The following is a 24,118-nucleotide window of genomic DNA, read 5'->3' as shown; positions in this document are numbered from 1 at the left end:
TGCTTTGTTTGATTATCTCTGATATATACATTCTCATCAAGAGATTTACTGTTGATGAAAGAGTCAAATCTATTGGTTTTCAATTTATTTTTACTATAGTAAAAGAAAAGTAAAGAAAATACATTTTTAATAAAATAGGTAGAGAGATTAACCTAAGGGAGTAGTTCATTTAGAATTGGCAATCCATTTCCAAAAGGTGAAAGAGAGAAATCAGGAGCTATTAAACATTACAATCTACTTGCAACTTCTAGTACAGAAAGTGTCAGAACTACTGATGGTTGGGAACTAGTTGCAAAAATCTAGAAGCAAAGCATTAGACTGTGTTGTTTTATTTTTCTTGTTTATGAAGATAAGAACTGAAGGAAACCTCTGGGACATCAGCTTCAATCCGTTTCTGTCACAGATGACAGTGCAATAAAATTAGTTAGAAATGTTCACAGCTCATCACATCCCCAGTAATGTCAGATTCTTTGCCTGCTGTGAGATATTTAAAACAAACAAGGAGAGAAGCAAAGTCATATTTTGTAAAAGAAAGAATACAGATGTGATCACAGATACTGGCAGGCCTACATCCCAGCTGTGTGAAGATTTTTGTTTTTTAGTCAAAAGAATTAGTCAGAAAAAAGCACTGCCAGGTGAAGTTAGAAAGCAGACCCCTGTCTAAGCTGCTATGACAGCCATAAGACCTCAGTAGTCCTCTGTCCTAGGGTAAAAATTACCTGATTAGCAGTTGATTATTGATTATGTGAACAGGAATGCTTCTACATGTAACTTAATGGCATCTTTAGTGCTAGTAAATATCTAACCTAACTCTTCTATTTATCTGTGGCTAATCTATAGGAATCAGGGAAAGACAGAGTTGGTTTCTTTTAGTGAAATCATCTCACCATCTGAGAAAGGTTACATGTATTCTGTACCAGAAAGGAAAAAAAATTATTCAGAAAAAACCCGGGCGTTGGTAAGAAGCATACCCAAACGATACAGTACATATGTCAAATTTTCAGAAATAATTTTTAAATTTTAAAATTACTCAAATTGAAGTCCCAACTATCTTGGTGCTTTGATCTAATGTGGAAGTTTCATTCTTACAGTACAAGAAGGTGGAGTTCGCATGAATGAATGAAATTAAAAGAAAAATTGTATTGAAGAATTTTATTTTTTGAAATGTTCATGATACACTCAAAACTGAAGGCAATGGCCAACCTTTCTCCACAAAAGAAGAGATAGATAACTTGTTTATTTAATGCTATTAAATAAAACCATTGCAGAATTCTATTTTATTTTATCATTTCTTAAAATGTTTTGTCAGCTTCAGACTTACAGAACCCAAACTAGCCTACTGCTAGCTCTAGTGCACTATTTTCTGAATTTGTAGAAACCAGCTCTAACAGACAGTGCCATCTATTTGATGACATATGAGAAACTTCACTAAAACAGATGGCTTTTCACATTTGATCACATGATCATAAACTCAGCTGACAGTCATTATCAGCTCTTATTCATGCTTTTTGAATATCCAGATAGCCTTTCCAATCCTCTGATGCTTCTTACAGCACCTGTCTACCTATGTGAAACACATTTACAGTTGAAAAAATAAGTGCTCTTATATTGGCTCATCTTTTGGCCTCTATTTGAATGGCTCTCCACTTAGGCATAGGTTAATTAAATCCCAGATTTACCTTTGTGTGATATATAGAACTCTAGTGATATGTTTGTTTTAGTGAAGGGAAAGGTTATTATTTAAAAAAAAAAAAGTTATAAAAAATATTTTCCTTCAAGACATTATAATGTTGATATGTGTTTCTGACACTTCCCCTGCTGCAGTCTATCAGCTTTATTGATCTTGATGGAGTAATGCTCACTTACAGCAAGTGAAGATTTTATTTTCCAATAATAACATTGCAACTATTTTGGCCATCATATGGAACATTTATCAAGTTAACTTTTCTTTTTCCAGCATAGCAAAAATAAATGCTTTTATTGTCCACTGAGATTTATCAGGCACAGCCTTTGCAAACAGGAAAATGTCAGGATGCTGAAAAATATAACATTTGTAAATAATACATCTGAAGTGCATTCCTAGTGACTCCTTCATTCCTTAGGCAGACTGTGTATTTGTTTTTAGTATTCAGTTTCTGAAAAGTAAGTTAGAGCTTCATTTTATTAGTGATTGAATATCCATAGATGAGGAAAATACTAACAAATGTGCAGCCAAACTATTGAAGAATAATTTCCTACAGATGTATGTCCTGTGACCCTTAGTGTCCTTGCTGTTATGATCCCAGTTTCACATATGGACTGGTTCCACATGCTAATCTGTGCTGTGTGTTTCTGATTATCCAATCAGTATTTGCTGATTTCTGGGCTTTGTTACAACTGGAAAAAATGCCAGACACTTTCTTTAAGCTGCAATTATCTTGTTTGTGTATAGACTAGTGTCAATGAAAGTAGTTAATTCTTTCATCAACTATTTGGTGTTTGTAATTTTGACTCTTCTTCATCCTCCCCACTCCCCAATATAAATCATTCACAGCCTTATACAGTCAGATTGAGATAAATTTGGAATTTGATTGATCCACAGTATTGCATCCAATTTAGACATATTGTATGTGGTAAAACTGTAAGGCCTTAGAGTAATTGACTCTTGAGCATAATGGGTTATAATGCTGTCATTAAAGGACTGATTGGTTGTTCTATGCTATTGCAAAGAAATCCCATGGAAAAGAACGTCTGGAAAGTGCAGATGTTCATCTATCGCAACTGGGGGTAGATTTGTTTCTTTTGATGTGCAATTGCAACTGATAATTGTATAGAAGAAAAAAAAAAAAAAGAGGATGTTAATATTTCAGATCTCTTTCACTTAACATGCACACAGACAGCTTTATCCTAATGCTGTGTTGTCTCTGAGTCCTTACACTATCCCTCCCATTAAGCAACCTTTCCCACACAGAAGTGACCATTTTCGATGTCATATCTGTACAGTCCGTACTACTCTTAATGCCACTCACTAAAGTTCTGTTGCCTCTCACTTTTTCCCTCTGTCCAGCCCAGGCCTCATTCTATTTATCATGTTCCTTCCTGAAGACTGATACTTAAAGCTACCTCACAGTTGAGAGTTTACGATACAGGTTATTTCCCAAGTCCCTGCAGAACACCCTACTGGTGTTAACCTACTGACATCTATTTGAAGAATCCAAATAAATCTCCTAGTTATTTAATGAATCATATGAGGGAATAAAATTAATTACTCATTCACTTCAAATGGGTCATAGCTAATAAATAATAAAACAAACATAAAACAAACATGCAGCACCTCCTTCTTAAAATTTTGTTGCTGGTCTACTTAAGCCCATGTTTATAACTATAGACCTACATGACTATATACCATGTACATCAGTGTACATCTGTTCGTGGTCTCTGTACTCCTTATAATGCTTCCATAGATGAAATATACCCATTGAACCTCTCATGCATAACCTAGCACATGTTAGAATATCTTTATAGTGTGCATTTAAAGTATTTTTATGAATATGAGGACTCTTGTAATTGTTATAAATCTTAATCAGTAGATTCATGGGTACGTTCAATAGGAAATAACATTGTCTGGAAGAGAAGGAAGAAATAATTTTAACATCCTATGATATAAAATAGAATTTCTGTCAATTTGATTGTTTTCAGTCCTAATTTCATTTATTAACCATTTTTTTATAAGACACAGTCTTACAACATGCTTCTTTTCCTCCTAAGTATATTTAATGTCCTAACTGAAAAATTTCAGTGATTACCTAAGTTATTTTATTTCCTTATATATCTGTCATCCTAAATAATTTGAGCCCTTTTATCCTAAGATCAAAAGAGGATGCCCTAGATTTCAGCTGGCCAAAGTAAGGTAAAAAAAAAAAAAGTAGCCAAAATAATTCTTAAATTCTCATAATGCCACAATTGCAACTCCTCTCTCTGTTATCAAGGTACAAAAATATACTGTACCAATTTTATTGTTTCTGATATTATCATTTATCTTCTAGATCCGTAGTTTCTATTTTTTATGTTTTGTTGTTGTAATTGTTTTCATATCTCTATCTGCCATATCCATTTATCCATTTGTGATCTCCTCTCTTTCCATATCCATCTACAGTCTTTCTTTTTAGACAGCAGTATTCTTTTTTTCTGACTAGTGTAGTATTTAGCCCAAAGACACATAATCTATGATGAGAAGTACTTGATAGTAAGGTCATAACCAGTATCACGTCATATGAAATATGCAGTCACAAATGAGTGTTGCCATGTCTTCGTTCTTCCATATTCTTTGGCCTTTGGGTTTGTTGTTTTGTGTTTTTTTTAATTCAAGAATTAAATAGGATTCAGAAATTTCACCTAATAAGTGAAATTTAATGGGCCCTGTTCTACTTGTTCATAGTAGACAACTTATGTTAGCATGTTCCTGTAAAGGAACAGCAGTAAAATAAATATTCCAAAACAACAAGTGGTTGAGCATTAAACTGACGTTGTCTTTTTGCACAGTCTAATAGTGATAGGACAAGGGGGAATGGTTTTAAACTAAAAGAGTAGAGCTTCAGAGCTAGGAGGAAGTTTTTTACTTGGAGAGTGTGAGGCCCTGGAACATTTTCCCCAGAGTTGTTGATACCCCTTTCCTGGAGGTGTGCAAGGCCAGGCTGGATGGGATCTTGGGCAGCCTGTTATAGTAGATGGCCAACCCTGCTCACCAAAGGTTGGAAACAGATGGCCTTAGGGTACCTTCGAACCCAAGTTATTCTATGATTCTATGATCATCTAGTTTGATAAAACCTGACTGAACAAAATTGTGTGGCTGGCCACACAATTTATCTATCAATGTTTATTTGTCTATCGATCTGTGTTATTTGCCTATACAAATATGCAGACATATGTATAAATTACTTACATATATTATATATGTGATTATGAATGCTTGCACATTTATGGTGTAATAAGAGAACTTAAAGCTATTTCATGTTTTGATGATTCAGATACTCACGGAAGTTCTCCTGACAATGATAACCACTATCAAAATGTTTCATTCTAATAATACTTGTGGCAGGGGGGTTGGAGATTCATGATCCTTGAGGTCCCTTCCAACCAGGGCCATTCTGTGATTCTGTAATACTTAATGTAGTTTATTTTCTAACAGTTTGTTGTCTTTATTATATGTATGCTCTTCATTACATAATGTTTTATTTTAGAACATTTCAGTAGCTGGGTGAAGATAGCATTTGTCTATCAGAATGAAAATTGTGTATAGTTTCTGCAGGTATCCTCTGTTCTACTGTCTTCCTTCAAAAGTGTACAATTTGAATCACCTTTGTACTTTGCAAGATAGTAACACTAAGAGGGAGTAGATTCCATTCTGAGAAAGTTTATACAAAGGAACCCAAACTCTGAATAATGCTAATTTAACTAGAATAAATCACAGCAGATATGGAGGGATGTACAATAGTTAAACTATGATTATTTTCCATGTGAATTTTCATAATTGTGATTAGACCTAATCATTCTGTTTTCAGCAGCCATAATAAATTCAGATTTTTATTATGGAGCCATTTTATAGCAATTCCAAAAAAACTTATAGAAAAAGGCTTTTTCAAAATTGTAAGAAGCTTTTGCATTTGTAGAGAATGAATTAGGCGCATTTTCTTTGCTGTTGACAAAGTACATTCCTTTTAATCTAGTCATTATAAGGAAAGTCAGCAAAAGCAGGGGAGGAAATACAGAGAGATTATAGGAAATGACTGTTTAAAATACATCTGCAAATGAGTAATGCTGGGCTTGTGTTGCAATACCCCCATCAATTTTCCTAGAGCTGTATGCTACAGCAATGCTGCACAGTATGCATGCATTTTTATGTCATTTTTTACAGTCTTAATGGTGCTCCTCTATTGCCAGACATCAGAGCATCATACAATCAGAATTCAGGACATGTGATTTGAACTTCATAGGATAGCACTAATTTCATAAATTCACATATATTATTTAATTTATTATTGCTTGGAACCCAAGTTCACAGTTTACTTTGAGGAAAGTGTGTCTTGGAAACTCCTAGAAATTCCATCAAATTAAGAATTTAGCTCAGAATTAATAATGTAATGCATAGACATAGTTGCCTAGTTTTGATCGGTTATTTAGGAATGCTGAGTATGCTTTCTAGAGTAGGGTGATCTTTCAGTCTGTTTCTACAGGCACTAGCTTATTAAGTGAAATGGAAGAACAAGGTATTCCTAATGACTATATTCTGAAATTGTCATTGAAAACACTCTGACCTATTTTTAAGAAGTGACTTGTTCTGTTTCTTTCCAAAATAACAAATCAATTAGTACCAATTACAAATAATTTACCTCTGAAAACCCATTTAAAAATCAATTTTTTAAGCTTTAAGTCATTCATTCCTGCATTTTATTTAAGTAGGCTCAAAATAGATACATATTTTTCATTATTAAGTTTTGTAAACAAATTCATCCCTAGCCCAACTTGTAATTTCAAATAGAAATTATTTTTGAGTGCTAAAAGTAAGAATTTATTGGTAAGGAAAAGATAGGCAATCTTTCTCTGTGGTGTCTCTGGACAAATAGTGCTGTTGTAAGAGTAATAGATCTAGCAGAGGAAACTGTAGGAAACAGAATACAGAGTTCCAGGACAAGATGCCAAATAGCTGTGAAGACTGACTATTTTTAAATAAAAGCACTGTTCACTCTGGAGTCCAAAGCACCCTCTTATAAAGCTAGAAATAAACATCTGTTAGTTTTTCCACTATAAACCTTCATTTTTATGGGCTTATAATAGAGTCATAAAAAGTCATTCCTTGCTGAAACTTGACATCATAAAAGCCTAGGAAGGTCCTTTGGGTAAGAAATAAATAGATTAAAGGATGATGGAAAAGTATGCTTGCAGTACAAGCACACAGAAAATTTCACGCCCTTGTCCATTTGACTTGTACCCTTTAATCATAGTTCAAAGCTAAGCAGAATTTCTGCTTTGAAAAATGTACTTATGGATGCAGGAGATACTTTTCCAGTTCCATCCCAAAGTGAAGACAGAAAACTCAGAAGGAGTGAACTTTTCTGAGGATTTGACTTCATCAGGAGGGTGCTATTGGAGCTCATGAGACCTGTCCCAGAACTCCCATCAATTTTGCATTGGTCTGATGTATCTTCATACCTTTAATTTCACTTTCTTATTTACTTCACTGTTCTAGATCAGTAAAACTGTAATCAGGTGAATTTCATGAAAATGTAAAGTATTGCTATCTGTCTTACCAGTCAAATCCGACATTGCAGAAGTAAATAAAGCAAAAATCCACATTCAGAACATAAAAGCCTTTCTTGTAAGCCAGATTGGAAAATTTATGACATTGTATTTTGCTACATACTAAATGATAGTATAAATAACGTTCCTTGGAATATCAACGGCAAAAATTACTTGTCCTTGTTTGTTTCTTTTAGTTCTGGATGCAAACGAGGAAAAAAAAAAGTCACTTTTTGCAAGCATCTGTGAACTCTAAAGAAATCACTGGCTATTCCTACATGGACTACCATCCTTGTGTAATACCGTGGTGTCATGGGTGTGATCTTGCAAAATCAGAAGAGGTGCAAAAGCACATCACCTGTGCTGCTTTTAACTCTTCAGACTGTTTCTAGGAAGCAGCTGCCAATAGCTTGATTAGTTTTAGGCATAAATATACAAGTTGTGACAAAAATCCTTGAGGCAATGTTCTGGAATCATTTTATAGCTTCAGTTATTGAAGGACATGAATGGAGCCATATCCCTTTTAGAATTAAATAGTGACAAAGCTGAATTTGAAGTATCACTGTTGTGAAAAAAAACCTATAATATATTGAAAAAGATGAAGATAAAGCAGATTACCTGGCTTCTGCTTTGTAAGCAGTTAACGTGAGTACTATTAATTCCAGCTCAAGGCCTGGAAATGCACGTATGGAGAAGGTGTGTAATTCTGTTATAAATTCAGCTTCATTGCACATCCCTCTTTGTTTCTGCTCTGTCATTTTTCCTGATTCTCATTCACTATTTTTTAAGTGTAAATTTTTAAACATTATTGGTCCGACTTTGTATACGTTTATTACTTTTTGTTTCTTAGTAAACTCCATTTATATTGCTAATGATTCATGACCATTTAGAGGACATTATATAATCAAGGAGTATTAAAATCATTTGCAGGAAATAACTAATCTTGGATAATTTTAGATTTCTTTTTAGTAATGTTTTGTTTATGATGGCTCATTTACTTATGAATTACTGTGAGTGATCTTTTTGTCAGAGTATATTTTCAAAATATAAGGCTTCTGCAATACTTAATATGAGAACTTCATCTAAAGGTGAATAATGCAATAATAGCAAGGTAGATACAAAGGAATCTCTTTTGCAGTACAAAGAGCAGTATTTTTTAATCTTATAGGTACTTTCTCAAACAGTTCCACCATGGAAAAACTTCTTGGTGATGATAAACAATACTATCAGCTAAATCTTGAGATAGTCTAGATTGGAATTACGCACATTTGAAATGCTAGTCCAAAAGATTTGAAATTAAATCCACGTTTGGATGAATGATGACACAGGATGATTAAAAATTCATAGCAAAACACTGCTAAGATGAAGTTCACGTCAGAATCAGAATGTGGCTTTTCCTTTCTATAACCACCTCTCTGATTATCTAATAGAAAGCACAAATGAGAAGTGAAAGTCATCAGAATGGAGTAGCATTTGATAGAAAAGGAGTTGTTTGTTGAGCAGAGGTAGGTGATGTTTTTTCCATAGTAATGCCAGTTCTGATTTCAGCATAACATAACGTAATATTTAATAGCAAAGATAACTAAAACTGCTGGGAGAAATACTGTTAGATAAATTTGAAAGACGCTTAGATTGAGCATGGAAATAGTCACGTAATTTGCACAATACAATGTACTGAAGCAACAATCATACCATGTTGTTGCAACCTCAGACATTAATTGAGATTTTTTTTTAGTTAGGTATCAACTTTTCCACTTCCAAAAATGTCAGAAGAGGAAGGAAGGGCATTTTTTATTTTAACTTTTTTTTAAATCTTAGAGGAGAAATATAGCTAAAGACAGAACTAAAGGCAGACTATCTGTTCTAGTGCAGAGAACTTAAGTACGCAGTATCCAGTAATTCAGTGGAGGTAGTCTGAACCCTTTTAAAAATACTATGTCTGAGATCTGCTTATATAGATCTATTAGAAAAATATAGGCTATCTCATTAATATCCACCAAAACAAAAAAAATGTTCCCCTGTATTCATGGGTATGGAGCACTTTCCTCACAAGAACATACTTCATTTTGGAATGGCCATCCTTATTAGCATGGTCAATTAAGGAAGGAAACTGGAAAGGGGCTCCAGAATATTTTCATTAGCAATGCCCTAGTCTAGACTGAATGCCTAAGGTTTCGGTAATGCAACTGTAAGTAAATGTTATTTATTAAGAACAATCAAACATTTGCTGTTTCCCTCTTAGTACTAGCCTTTCTGTGGAATTTCCTTTCAGTAAGACAATAAGAATTCCTTTTATATCTTTCATAAATGTGGGAATCAGAAATAAAGGTTTTATTAAGGAAGCTTCAACTTGTCCATTTGATGTTTTACTATTATAGCATGAATTTCTTCAGAAGAAATATTAGATTAGCTTATCCCCAGTTAGGGAAGAAACTGATTAATGCAATGCCAGATCAAGGTTATTATAGCAGTGATAAGAATCTTGCAAAAAGCCAAAGGCAGACAATAGTATTTGCATTTAATGAAACAGTGATTTTTATAATGCAGCTAACTAAGGGAAAGAAAGATCTTATGCCAATAAAAATCTCATCAGGTGATGGCTTCGACAGAGAATCTCAGTATCCTTGTCACCCAGAGCTGTCGTAAACAAACTACTGATGAGACAATAATAATAATCAACATAGTGTTAATGGGACATAGATGCTCACAGCTATTTTTGAGCTACAGTGTGCTGAACAAATGCCAGAAAGTGCATGTGGCATAATATCAGAACATGCTTCTTTTTCCATTTGCTATGGTAGCTGTTGGATTTCTTCTTATTCTCAGCAGCAAAACCTGTTGTAATCGGATAGTATTCATTTTTGTCCTCAAAGAAACTATACATTAAATCATAATACTTAGTGGATCAGAATCTAAAGTATTGCATTTTCAGAATGTGTCTGTTCTTTGAAGCTGGTCCATCAAGTCAAAATGTATACCTATAATATAGATCATTATTACTGATTAGCCCTATATACAAAATAATATTTTTACTAATAAAGCTAATGTAAAAAAAATAGATCTTGAGGCAATATAAATAACAAAAGACCTCAGAAGATTTCCTTTTTTCCTTCTTTCCATGACTTGGATGAGAGAAGCTTCAAACATGGGTGTAAGTGGCCACAGATCATTTTTTGGCTAAAACAGCGGGGTGTTTGATTGATATTCCAGATCTGTTCCCCCCTTGGGACTTTTTTGCATGAATGTTAAAGAATGCAGGTTTTTTGTCTTCAGTCACTTAAGCAAATGATGAAACACGTTACACTGAATAGTCTTAAGAAATAGGCACAGAATACTAATGTTGGCTTTTGTCTTCACTAGTTATGCCACCGCACAATATCTAATAATAAAAAGAAATATTATTACTTTGCCTTTTCCTTGTCAAGGTTTTACCTGTCTGGCATTGTCTCCTTGTAAATGTGATTTAAATCTGTCCAGATACTACATCATAACTTCTTTTCTAATTGTCTCGTGCTTCCTTCATGTCAGATTTCTAAATCTCTATTTTAAACATGTTCAGTCAGACATCTCCAACCATTTATAAATAAACTGAGGAACAAACGTGAAATAAATGTAAATTGGCTGAGAGTCTTAACCTCTCAAGTGATCAGACAGTATTGTGCTCATCCTTTATCCTTAGCGTTCTTCCAATTTTTTATGAACTTGGGCCTATTCCTTGCAAAAGTTCCCTGTGCAAATAAGATTGACCTTGAGTTACAGGAATTCATGGTACATAACATAATTATTATTATTCCAGTATTAGCAAATATTTTTAATATTTTCCTAAAAAATGTTAGTGTATTTGAGTATTACTGAATTGTTATTTTCAAATTCTTGTCATAGTTGGAAAAGCTTACTTTCAGTTGCAAATGTTTTTTTCTCTCTACCGTTGTAGAGAAGTGGTAAAGGAATAATTTGAATATCTCTTAGAGAAGGTAGCAAAGGACAAATTTAAAGTGCCCAAATATATGATTTTTTTCTAAATGTCATGCTTTTTGAGTTCGGGCACGTGATTTTTTAATTTTAAAGTTAGCAATCTCACTGTTCCAAATTGGAAAACACCATTATATAAGAAATAATAACACTGGCATTCTCTCAGCCAGTGAATAAATCCTCCTATCTGATCTATAATACGAAAAAAAATCTATTAAATGTAAAGGATTTCTGATTCACAAACAATCTTTTTGTTTAGTTTGTGACACAGGTGTCTCCTGTTCCAGGACAGACACACATGTATCTCACTGCTGCAGAAATAATAACAAAATGCTAACAAAAATGTTCCTGTGACTTTTTATTTTTATTTTTTTTTGTTATTATGAACATCTAATAGCAACTTGAATCTAGATTTTTGCAAAATGCATTCTTAGAATTATACTCTTAAATAAGTTGAAATAACTCCTCTTGAAGACTACCTGGAGTACCTGATCTGACAGCTCTCCTTAAAGAGCATTTATTTGGAAAATATATACTCATATATTCAGGAAAATGTTTCTAGTGTGCAGAATAGAAAGCACAATTTTGAAAGATTTCCAGCTTCTACTATGGTGCACAGTTTATACTACCCAGTCTTAGGCTACTTACGTGCAACAGTGACATCTTGCCATTACAAGTATTTTAGAGCATGTACTGCTCTAAAAGCACAGATTTTGACAGAGCATGCTGCATCCTGCATACATGCTACTGCTGCTCTAACACTCCTCTACGTTGTCCAAGATTGGTGTTAGTCAAATCACGACTCTCCTGAGAAGGCATTTAGGTGACTTGTTTGCAAATCCAGCAACATGAAAGAACCACAGCTTTCTCTTGATGTCACCCACAGATGCACAGCAGTTTGAAAGCAAGGTAGGTGTAGGTGTGGGCCCATTTGCAAAGGCTGCTGTTGATGTAACCACAGACTAATGTGCAGCTAGAAGTTTCTTAGATCTTATAAACATATAGCACTTTGACTAATGTAAGTTGCATCAAGTCATTTTAAACATGATATCTTCTGTAATTTTATATAGTTAATTTCAATTGATTATTTTGCACTTAAAGAAGACATCACAGAATGATAGGTAATATCAGGTCACTAGTTGGCAAAAATTTGAATAAAGAAGGTATATCATCTTTCTGGTGTTAGATTAGCTTACAGTATTACCAAAAATAATGATGTATGAATTTCAATCTAGTGCAATTTCTGGTAGAAAGCCAAAAGAGGTTACATATTTATCAGATAATATGTTGTTGTCCTTGTTATTTTTACTTTATCTAAATAATGCAAAATCATTATGTATTTTTAAGTTTCTTGATAATAATAATATTAGCAGAAATGTCCCTGGTTCCCCTTCTACACAGGCTATTGCAAAGGATTTTTGTTTCTTTTTTCTTACGAAAAATGAAAGAGTGTTTTTATTTGTCTAGGTTATATATATGTGTTTTTTTTAACAAGATCAAGAGTTTGAAAAGATATAAAAAGCAATTTCCCTGAGGAAAGGTTTTACTTTAGAGTTACCACCTTATAATGTTGGAAACAAGATATAGCAGATATATTTCTTGGGAACTTCTCGGGAATGATCTCTTACAATTACTCAAGTGAAAAAATATTGAATCTATGGAAATATATAACTTTTGACTAGACTTAGAAATGAGAGCTGATGAGTAGCATTGTACGAGTCATTTGTCAACTCTATCAACTCACACTGTGCGGACTTGTCAATATTTTACCCCTGCAACCACCTTTTTACACAGATGGGAGTAGGTACTCCAGGCATGCAGGTTGGTACAGGATAAGCAGTGCAGCGCCTCGGTACCCTGAAAGATGGAGACTTTTATTGATTTCTCCAGCTGTCACTACAATACTATCAAGTTGCATCTTGCAAACAAAGTTATAAGATGTGTATGAATGCACAAGCGTGCATTAGTGCTGATAGAAACCAAAAGATCTATATCTCTCTTTGATGACACATGAGCTTAAAACAATATGACATTGTCCTTTCTCAGCCTGAACAGCTCACCAAGCTTGACAAGGACTCCAGAAGACGAGTAGTTCTGCATCGTAAGGCTTTTGATGGAAGACATAAATGTACTGCTCTGTCTGACTGCTCTCTAAACATGCTAGAAAAAATGACAGCTTATCAAAATTAAATGCCATGTTGTTCATATGAAAGCAAAGCAAACATGATGAAGGCTTTTAGCAATAAATGCAGATTTAGTTTAGACTGTTTTCCAGCACCTTGCAACTATGCAATAATGATAGTTTACTCAACCAGTTTCCTGTGCATAAAGAGAACATTTTTTTAGGCTGCAGTATGAGAAATTCTTCTAAAAATCGATTTTTTTCTCTCTAAACAATACAGGATAGATACTGTTTGTGTTAAAAAGATGGCTGTAAAATCCAGAGTGAATTAAGGTACATATACTGAAGGCCCAAGCTGTGTGTGTTGCATTTTGGAGCCCTTTGATTACATCAGTGTCAGAAACATTCTTTAAATCTTGTGGTTATGAAAAAAGTGGGAAAATATGATGTGGCATAACCAATGCTATTTCTGTCTTTGTTTATTGGCAGCTTGAAACAATTATTCTCAAAAGTGTGAATTTTCCCATTTTCACTTTGTAGACTCAAAAGAGCACAAAAGAAAAGCTACATATATTGTGATAGATGCATTTGATTTTTCCAATTTCTTCAGTTTTCTGCTCTTTAATCTAAAATTGATCCTTCTGTCATTTTTGGCCTTCCCTTACTTATTTCTTGAACAGTTTTATGTCTATATTATGAAGTATTTATGTAATTTTTAACATTTAAAATTCAAAAGTTGTTTCCAATCTTTAACTTAAGGGTATAATAGTATTTCTTAAAAACAAACAAACTGAATTTATTTCTGAAATATTTTTTAGTCCCACAAAACTTTTTTTTAGTAAAGTCTAATGTTTGCCTTAGTTAAGACAAAAACTGCCAGATTTTACTGCTATACTAATAGTCTAGAATGGGAAAAATTGTAGTGAGTACATACTTTTAGATAGATGTGTGCCCTTGAGATGTCTCGGTTACATAACTTAAATATTCAGGGGTTATTACACAAAGCAGCAGCAAGACGGAGATCTGGCTATAATATTACAAAACTTATTTTTGTATGCTCTGCAGTGAAAAAGAAACAATAGGCCACATTATTTTTCTTTTTATGTACTCTTCTTAATCCAGATGTTTACCTTTACTACTCTAAAGGTTGTTTCCTAATGTTCTTTGTGTTGATGCTTGTTTATATTTTTCCTCCATCTTTTATTACAGTTAACCAAAGTTAGATGATGTTGAGCACTGCAAATATTTTGCCATCATAATCATCATCGTAAATCATAGGCTATAAGATCTGTTTTGTGTTTAGAGGAATCAGCTTTTTTATTGACTGTCTTCCATAATTAATAGCACTTTACTTTGTAAATCAAATTAGTCCACTTTTTCTATAAAGATTTAGTGTGAGATCATTTTTTAAAACTCTAAATGACCTTGCCAAAAACAAGGGATCAATAACATGTTGATTAGCAGTTTGTTTTCAGTAATATTGGATGTTTCCCTCGTCGTTAGTTTTTCCTGCTGCAAGACTTGCAGAGGGTGAAGGTCATTGATACCTCCTGGCAATGCTATTTTCCATAAACAGTTGATTCTACTTATGTCTAACACTGATGGATTCACTTAGGCATGTGTATAGATTTTGCTAATGCGTCTTTTAATCTACACTTCTTTAAATTACAAGATTCTGGGGGAAGAATGCTTGTCAGTCGTTTTGCCAGAAATAAATAGTTTTCGTTATGATGGGAGAGAACTTCAGTTCTGACCGTTCTCTCAGATTTACTCCAGTGTTGCTGCGGCTAAAAACTGTGCCAGTCTCTGGAAAAATGTATTGTGTGTTGATAAAAGCAACAGATGTTGAGGTGTAGGTTCAGACTTCTAAGAAGAACAGACATTCCAGATCTTCTTAATTCTTCTCTGTCCTTACTTCTCATTTATAAATAAAAGCAATATATTTGCCATACTTAAAGGACTCAGTTAAAAAGATGATGAAAGGTAATAGGTTACTGTAGGTTATGTAAATAATCCTGTTAGACATAGGTAATTGTTCTAATTAGTGACAAAATTGCAATTTTATCAGCTAGAAAGTGGCTATGCAGGACATTTGTCTCTTTCTCTAGTAGACATTAAATATCAGAATTTTTCATTGAATGAGAAGACTTAAAAAAGCCCATTTAGAATATTCCTGACATTTACAGTCTTCTTAGATTTTGAATTTGGATGTTAAATTTACTAGAATTTCCATAGGCTGTATTTTTCTAACTCTTTTTTAGGTTCTTTCATTGTAGATCCATGCCTACATAGGGTGCTCTAGGATATGAGAGGTATTCACAGAGCCAGTGACCCATGCCAACACAGATGGATTACAATGCCTTTGCCAGCCTCCGGTTTTAGGTTTTTTGCTCAAAAGAGGAATTTTGGAAAGTTAAGAAAACTTAAGTTTAGCAGCCATCTGTACACTCCCAAATGATGAGCATCTCCAAGGAGCTGTAGGTTAGCTAATTTTTTCCCATTTTACCACATGATCCAATCACTGATCCTGGCTACATCTCTTGCAGTACTGTGGGCTGTCAGGATGCTCTGAGTCTCACTGGAGGGGTGGCTGTATGACAGCACCTACAGCACCTGCCCTCTTAGTGCACTGCTTGTTGCAGAGATTGAACTTTTTCATATTATCTAAGCACAGCAGAGAAAAGCAAACAAATCTTAAACTGGGCTCCCTGTGGTTACTTTGTGCTAAGAAAGGTCTATTTACATCAACTTTAAAGCTATTTCCATCAGGATGTTTTGTTACCACTATTTTTGACTAATGTTAGAGCTTATAATTTCTTTGTTTTGTTGGTGCCATAGTATTGAAGAGACTGCTTATTTTCTATTTTATCTGTAACATGAAACTTCTAGTGATGTATCAATCAACTGAGAATGGTGATCCCTCTGAAAATTCAGTCTTAACTATGGGTAACCTTGGGTATCTGTTCACGCCTCATCAGCAAAGCTTTGAAAAGGATTTGTTTCCTCAGTCCCAGCATTTGGGTAAAATATTCAGCTTTAGACCCAAGAAATGTCAGGAATAGGTAAGATTAAATAAGAGTCTGTTTATGTAGAACTCGTTTGTGTTTTTTTTTTAATGTAATCATACTTAAAATAATCAAATTGTTTTTTTCTCTCTGGCTAAAGAGAGAAAGAATATACATTCCTTTACGAGCTACTAGGATATGATTGTGTTATAAATGCCTAAAATAATTATCAAACTATGCAGTTTGTGCCAGCACGTACATTGCTACTAAGAGTATTAGTTCCTGCACAAGGAATGAGATAATTCTTTTAAATAAGTATCTAAAGGTTTTAGGTTTTTTAATGGTATTTAGGTTTTAGCATGTTTTTAATGTTATAGGAGATTAGAAGCATATTGATTGGATTCTATAATACGCTCCACAAAAGCCAAAATGCATATTCTATTTCTATATTTTATGCATATTCTGTTTCTAATATTTTCTTATCAGCATGTTACATAAACCAAAAGTGCACAGCCAATGAAAGCCACTTCTCTATAGTTAAAAATGTGTGTTTTTATGTCCAAAATATGTACACCGAATTAAATACTTATTTTTCACAGTGTAACTTAGTGTCTTTGTCAGAGACCTGTAAGAAAGCATTGCTAATAAAGTTTTCATCTTAAAAAAGTTTAATAATGCAGAAATGTAAATAATGCAGTTGTCTGGATAGTTATTCTATATATTTTTCAAATTAGCTAAATGCAAGGTCAAACATCTGGAAATCACAAATGTAGATCATGTGGAAAATGGAGTAATTCATTTCAGAAAACACTGACTCTGGATAGGACTAAAGGACTAAATGCTCATGCCTAGTAATGAGCTGAATGGGAGCTTCTGAGGGTGATTCTGTGGCTTAGAAAGCACATATAGTCCTTGGTTTATGAACAGGAGAATCTTGCTTGTAAGTAGGAAAGTAATTATTTAAATTTTATATGTCATTTCTTATACTACTGCTGTAGTAACATATATGATTCTAGTGTCCAGTCTTTAGAAAGAGCATAGAAAATGGAAAAGTTTTCCCCCAAAGCTGCAAAAGTTGGAAAAAGTCACCATATAGATTAATTTTAATCATTTATCATAATGAGAAAAAAGTTGAAGTATGGGGGCATCATGGGAAATATCCGTATGAGATGTCATTTAATTGCAAAGAGATTGTCTGTTTTGGTAAAGGAAGATATTACAAGGCACAGAAGCCTAAAGAGATAGATTTGATGTAGGAGTGATGAAATGTAACTATATAAAAACAGTATTCAAAGCAAAAAAAAATTCCCTTCCTAAAATATAAAAAGCACTGCTGATTTCTTGTAATGATATAAATACTCAAATCAAAAGTCAAGAAATCAAAATCAAATCAAAAGTAAAGAAGGTATTTCTTTTAATTCTAATTTACATTTGCGTACTCGAGGAGGGATGAGAACCACTTTTGCAAAATATTTTGAGAGGACACTTTCTGTAATACTTTTCAGGTTTTCCATTCTGTGGCTTTGATGTCTTTGATCCATCCTTTCACCAGACCTTATTCTCGGCCAAAGATTTGTTCCACTAAGAAGACTTTGAGGTTCCATTTTTAAGATGTGCAAGCATTATGCCACACAAGAGCAACAGATATCTTCAAAATGAAGATACAAGCTTATACAAACCTAAATTCTATTGATTTTCATCACAGTGCTATGTGGAGTGATCTAAAAAAATCCACCAAATTGAGTAAATTCCTTTAGGGCTGGAGCAAAGTTGTTAGAACATCAGGACACTGGTGGGTGCTCTCTAGCTGTCACCTAGTGGTTATCACAGTACCAACAGCTCATCAGGAACTAAAGCTGTATTTCAGGAATTACCACTGTAATGAAGTTCCCTTTGTCCTTTTTTAGAACACTGCTGTTTGAGTTTAACCTCTGAATTTAGATGATCCATTAGAAAGATCAATTCCTTAACCTTTATTTAGGACTATCAACTCTCCTTGTGATATGAAGACTGTTTGTCATTTACCTAAATGTAGCTGCAGTCCAGATAGACAATTCTAACTTAAATAAATAGATAGATAGATAGATAGATAGATAGATAGATAGACAGATAGACAGATTGTTACTAACTATATAAACTGCAGAAATCCTTTGCTTGGGACATAGACCTACCCCTCACCTCTTTTCCTTTTCTATTCTTCCTAAAAATTCTTGAATCAGAGAAAAGAACCTGCTGCAGTGTGGCAGATGAGTCCATGATTACTATGTATTTGTATAACCCTCTGAGGAACGACTGTGAAGCTGCAGCAGTCTTCATGTGCACAATTTACAGTATGGATCCATTCACTGCAATTAGTAAGCAGGAAGTTTTTTTTAAATTCTCAGACTAACTACAGAAAAAGTAATATTTTGTTTGCCATGTTGTGATAGTCTGCACTTTTACCAGAGAAAATGTGTGTAAACAATAAAACTGAGTGCTCAGATCAGAGAGAAACTCTCCCTGGCAGAGAGCATGGCACAACTTCTGTGACCTGAGAGAAAATGCTTTTACAGCTCTGCTGTGTAAAATAATAGGTCTTTCTTGTGCACTCCTAGGTAGAGGGAGGGAAAACCGTTTGGGTCCAGCAAACATCTGGTAGCTCAGCAAAGACATAGAAGTGCTCATTGGTTCTGACAGCTGCCTGCTTCACAGCAGTATTTAAGCAGAAATATTTGAAACTGATTAATATGAATAATGAAAGACTGCATGATCTGTGACAGAAAGAAACTTCACCATAACTTAACTCATTAATGAAAAGAATGTTTCCTGTATAAGAAAAATCCTTATTTATCGTTTTCCTCATTTGCAGTACTCTATTTTTAATAACTTGACAGCAAATAAGATTTTTAACAATAATTTTCTCCATCGGGCACTGTTAGTATTTCACTGTGAAAAAGGTTGAATGGGATGTCATTGTCCCTTAACTTTAACAAGTGCTGCTGATGGATGTGGTCCATTTAAATGTACAACAGAGAGCTGAACTAGATAACGAACTTATTATTACTCTCTGAGGATTACAGGTTAGTCCCAGAGGAGTGCAGTAAGCCATCTACTGGCAGTATATCTACTGGCTAAACAATAGCCAGAAGGCTGACTGGAGATATTGATTTACTTTCTAGGCCATTTAGACCTTAATGGTGGAGAAAAGCTGAAGTGCTGTTTACTTTTCTACCAGAATCGACCAAACAATGAGTCCATTTTTTACAGACTTTTGATTGATTTCGCTTAGAGGAATTAGAGGTGATTTATTTTTAAGCTGAAAGCAACTCGTAAATATCTCTCGCTACACAGGTTCCCTGAGAGTAAATGTTAAGTGGAAATACTTACTGAGAAATACTTTGCTGCAAATCAATGTGTGCAGGTAATACTCCTCAGTAGCAACAGTCAGGTGTTGGACACCTTTCTCGAGGGTGGTCAGGACTCTACAGCATGATGCATAGTAGTTTTAGAAGTCTCAACTTTTGTGAACTGGAACGAAACTGATTGCTCGGCTGAATTTGTGCCAGCTGTACCCTGCTGACTTAGAAAAGGGCTGTGGTGGTAGGAGCATAAGTGGTGCTCAAGGTCAGTGGTGAGCAGCTTTAATATTTGATGGATGACAGTGGTAATTTGTCACGTGACAGTTCCCCGTGATACTTCGTACTCTCAGGAACTCTCTAGTTGTAAGAGGCAACTGGGAGATGAAACAGGTTTTAGAATGAAGCATTTTCGAAATGGAACAAACTTTGAGAAATGCTGCTGAGCACACTGAGAGATGCAGACACTACTGAACACAACATAATATATTCATTATTTCCTGGTATTTAAAAAAATAATAATAAAAAAATAAACTATCTGGATAACCTATCTGGCAAAGGGCTTAGATTTATACAAGAGAGTGAGGGTGTCAGGTATGCTAGCTCTGTGAATAAAAAGGTAAGTTACCAAAATGAAAGGAAAAAAAATCCCTAGTACGTTCTTGTAGAACTTAAAAAGTAGAGCTGGTATGATAATAATATTCCTACAGAGATAAAAGCCACAATTTTACATTTGTTAAAAACACACAGTCTGTAATTAGTACTTAGGAAAATTCTGTAGGCATTAGTTCACTTGCAAAGATCAGAATTTTTTTCAGAAAGCATAGTGCAGTTCTGCCTTACCTTAACAGCTCTTAACAGTCTCATAAAAGCAGTGCTGTTTTCACTGAACAGGTTTGACTTTTTCCACCCCCTTCCCTGAAGGGACTTAGATTTAGTTAATGTGCTTAATCCAGAAATATATACTTGTTACCTGAAAACTGTAATTACAGACAGTTCTGGGACTTGCACAAAAATGTGTAAATATGGATCTTTTCAATCTGAAAGTTATATTTCAAATCTTATGTCTTATGCTATGTCCTCATACCATCCAAGTAATGAATTGTAGTCTGATACATTTGATTCAACCTTGGCTATGTGTTACATACTACATAGAATCGTAGGGGTGGAAGGGACCTCTGGAGGTCATCAAATCCAACACCCCCTGGGTTCTCTACAGTAGGTTGAGCAGGAAAGCATCCAAACAAGTCTTGCATATCTCCAGCAGAGGAGACTTCACAACCTCTCTGCTCTGCCACCCTCGGAGATGTTCTTCTTTGCATGTTTGTATGGAAATTCCTGTGTTCCATTTTTTGCTTTTGTTCTAGCACTGCACATCACTGAAATGGGCCTGGCCCCATCCACTGACTTCTGCATTTTAGATATTTATAAACATAGATGAGATCTCTTCTCAATCTTTTCTTCTTCAGACTGAACAATCCCAGGTATCCCAACTTTTGCTTGTACAGGACATGCTCCTGCCCTCTAATCATCTTTGTGGCCATCCGTTAAACTCCCTCTAGAAGTTATCTGCCTTTTTTGAACTAAGGAGCCCAGAATTGGGCACAGGATTCCAGCTGTTGCCTCACCAGGGCACAGTAAAGGAGAGGATCACCTGTGTCCAGCTGCTGGCCCTGCTTTTTTTAGTGCACCCAAGGGAACCAAGGCTTTTTTGACTGTGAGGGCACATTGCTGGCTCATGACCAACCTGTTGACTGCCAGGACCCCTAAGTCATTCTCTGCAGAGATACTTTCCAGCAGGTCATCCCCTGTCTGTATTGATCATAGAATCATAGAATCGCCCAAGTTGGAAATGACTTCCAAAATTATCTAGTCCAACCATACATACATCACCAATATTTCCCCAACAAACCATTCTCCTGAGTGAGACACCTAAATGTTTCCTGAACAGCTCCAGGGATGGCAGAACAGTCACCTCCCTGGGCAGCCCATTCCAGCACCCACTGACAGGAAAAATAAATCCTTTTCTCTGGGCAAAATCCTAAAAAAAGACTAAAATGCATTACTGTGTTTAAGAGTTGTAAGGATTGTATTATACAATAAAACAACAATATTTTTTAGTGTCGCTGTATTTGTGGACTGATGCAAAGGATCTGCAAAAAAGCTGATGAAAATCTCGACATATACATCATCCTAATTCTTCTCTCAGTATTACAACGAAAAATGATGAATTGGTCTGTGCTCCCAGTTAATAGACTCTGCTCAAGTGTTTGATCCACTTTCTTTTTATAAACATGTCTTATGTAGTCAGCATGCTAAGCTTAGTGCATACTGCTGTGAAGGGCCAAGAAGAAAATTTTATAAGATGTTTCATACGTGTTTCCTCTTAAATATTTTGTTTGTTAAGATTTGGAGAAGTTCACTTGCACTTTCTCAGAACTAACATTGTAGAGCCATATTTTATGGGCTTTATTACTTTTTTCAGATATAAAAAGTTTATTGCAGAACACCTTTTGCACATCTATTTTAGATGTCAGTCTTATATAATTTAATAATAATATTAAATTTAAATTTAATAATTTAATTGATTTTTTTTTTTAAAAGAAAGCCAAACCTGCAAGCTATATTCTGTAATTTAAATACAGCTATTTGTGTTGGTGGAAATATTACCTGCAGTTCTCAGGAACTATAATGATGCAGCATTTTTTACACTGACAATTTCCATTTCCTTATCAATATGCTCAAAATTCACAAAAAACTGTGCATGTTTTTTAACAAAAGATGTGCATCTGATGCTTTCTCTGTCTAGATGTACCAGTTTAATTTAGAGTTCTGTTTGTTTTGTCTTGTTACTTTTTAAATTGAGGCTATGGAATGACTGAACAGAAATAGAAGGCAGAGTAATACACTTTAAATGTAATTTGAATGGCTTATTTTGTCTTAGTTTATATAAACCAGAAAATGGCTAACTAAACTAAAATTACCCACCTTTATACTGCAATTTAGCCCCAATTCTGCTAACACTGAAGAACTTCATTTTATCTGCCTGTGAGTAGCTCCTTTGATTTCTGTTTCTTACCTCGAAAGCATACACCCTAAAATCTGTACTTATTTTTTTAGATTTAGGAAGCCTTTTAAACCAGTGCAATTTTCAAGCCAGCCAGTCTTTGCAATTCCACAAATTTGCAGAAATCAGATCAATGATTCTAACTGACAGTATCCTTATTCACCATGTTTGACTTCCTTATCAAGTTTACGTCCTAAATTATTATGACTTTAAAGCAAAGAATGATCTCTTCCATTTATCTCAGGAGCTGAAAAGCAGTGAGTAAGGATGAAGTTCAAAGAAATCTAAATCTGGTTTGTGGGTTTTTGTTTTTTTTTCCTTGCAAGTAAAGTGCATTAGGAAAGAAAACAACAGCTGGTAGCATGGCACTGTGATAGATTTTAAAAAGCAGGGGTGAAGTAATGATTAGAAATGCAATATGTAGCTGTAGTATAAGAAGGAAAGCTGAAGACTCTAACAAGACAAATATAACTTAGGTAGAAGCACAGGTCTTACTTGATAGCTTGGAATTATCACCCATAAAGGTTCGTTCCTCACCAGTTCTCTGGCTGTAGAAAAGAATCCTACTAGATTGTTGCTAAATTTAACCATACGATTATCCAAAATTTACAAAGGCAGATTTCTTGGAGTGACTTTTGTGTATATCCTTGTGAAAAAGGAGATCTATAGACATCCTCAAATCAGAATGTATATAATAACTGGCATAGAAGGCACTTGGAGAACCATTTTATGGGTTTATTTTAAACATGCTTTTGAAAAGATATTGATTTATTCTTGATTGCCCGTATTTTACATTGTAGTGTAGCACAAAGATTAAAAAATAAGTGTTCAAAATGCAACATTCTAAAAAGTGAAACAGATGACATGCGGCTACATAAAACACGGATGTTTGAAGACTTATTTGCTGCTCATCCAACAAGACTTCGGATGGAATGACTTTTGGTCACACAGCTCTGTGCTGTGGAACAAAAAGAGGGCAGTGTGCCTGGCTTTACTCTATCTCACCCATTTAGGTGTTACTCAGTGTAGAAAGTTGTGTATTTTGAAGGGCGAGCTGATAAGTAGTTATAGTTGTAGAATTTATTATTTATATAGCCACCATGTGCATCTTCAATATTGAGTTCTGACTTCTACTAAGTAAAGACCTTCTGTCACACTAAAATGCATTCTGAAGTCTCTGCAGAAGCTATTATGGAGCAGCGTTTTTAACCGCAGCTGATGACTGTGTACAGTTTTCAGGGGAAAAAAAAATGTTACCTAAAAATATATACTCTCGTATAGACCATTAATGCTATTTCCAGGTTTCTAAACAATGAAGCCTTTTAAAAGCAAAAACTGCCAA

At 34.5% G+C, this 24,118-nt stretch overlaps 1 protein-coding gene across 4 annotated transcripts in view; it reads left to right on the top strand.

Annotated features, from left to right (window-relative positions):
- Positions 1-24,118, top strand: part of DGKB (diacylglycerol kinase beta) — a 331,647-nt gene that overhangs the window by 210,789 nt on the left and 96,740 nt on the right. The window lies entirely within an intron of this gene.

This window comes from Meleagris gallopavo, chromosome 6 (assembly GCF_000146605.3).
Source record: "Meleagris gallopavo isolate NT-WF06-2002-E0010 breed Aviagen turkey brand Nicholas breeding stock chromosome 6, Turkey_5.1, whole genome shotgun sequence".
Lineage (NCBI taxonomy): Eukaryota > Metazoa > Chordata > Aves > Galliformes > Phasianidae > Meleagris > Meleagris gallopavo.
The sequence above is the reverse complement of the archived record's forward strand: the minus strand, read 5'-3'. Positions and strand labels throughout refer to the sequence as shown.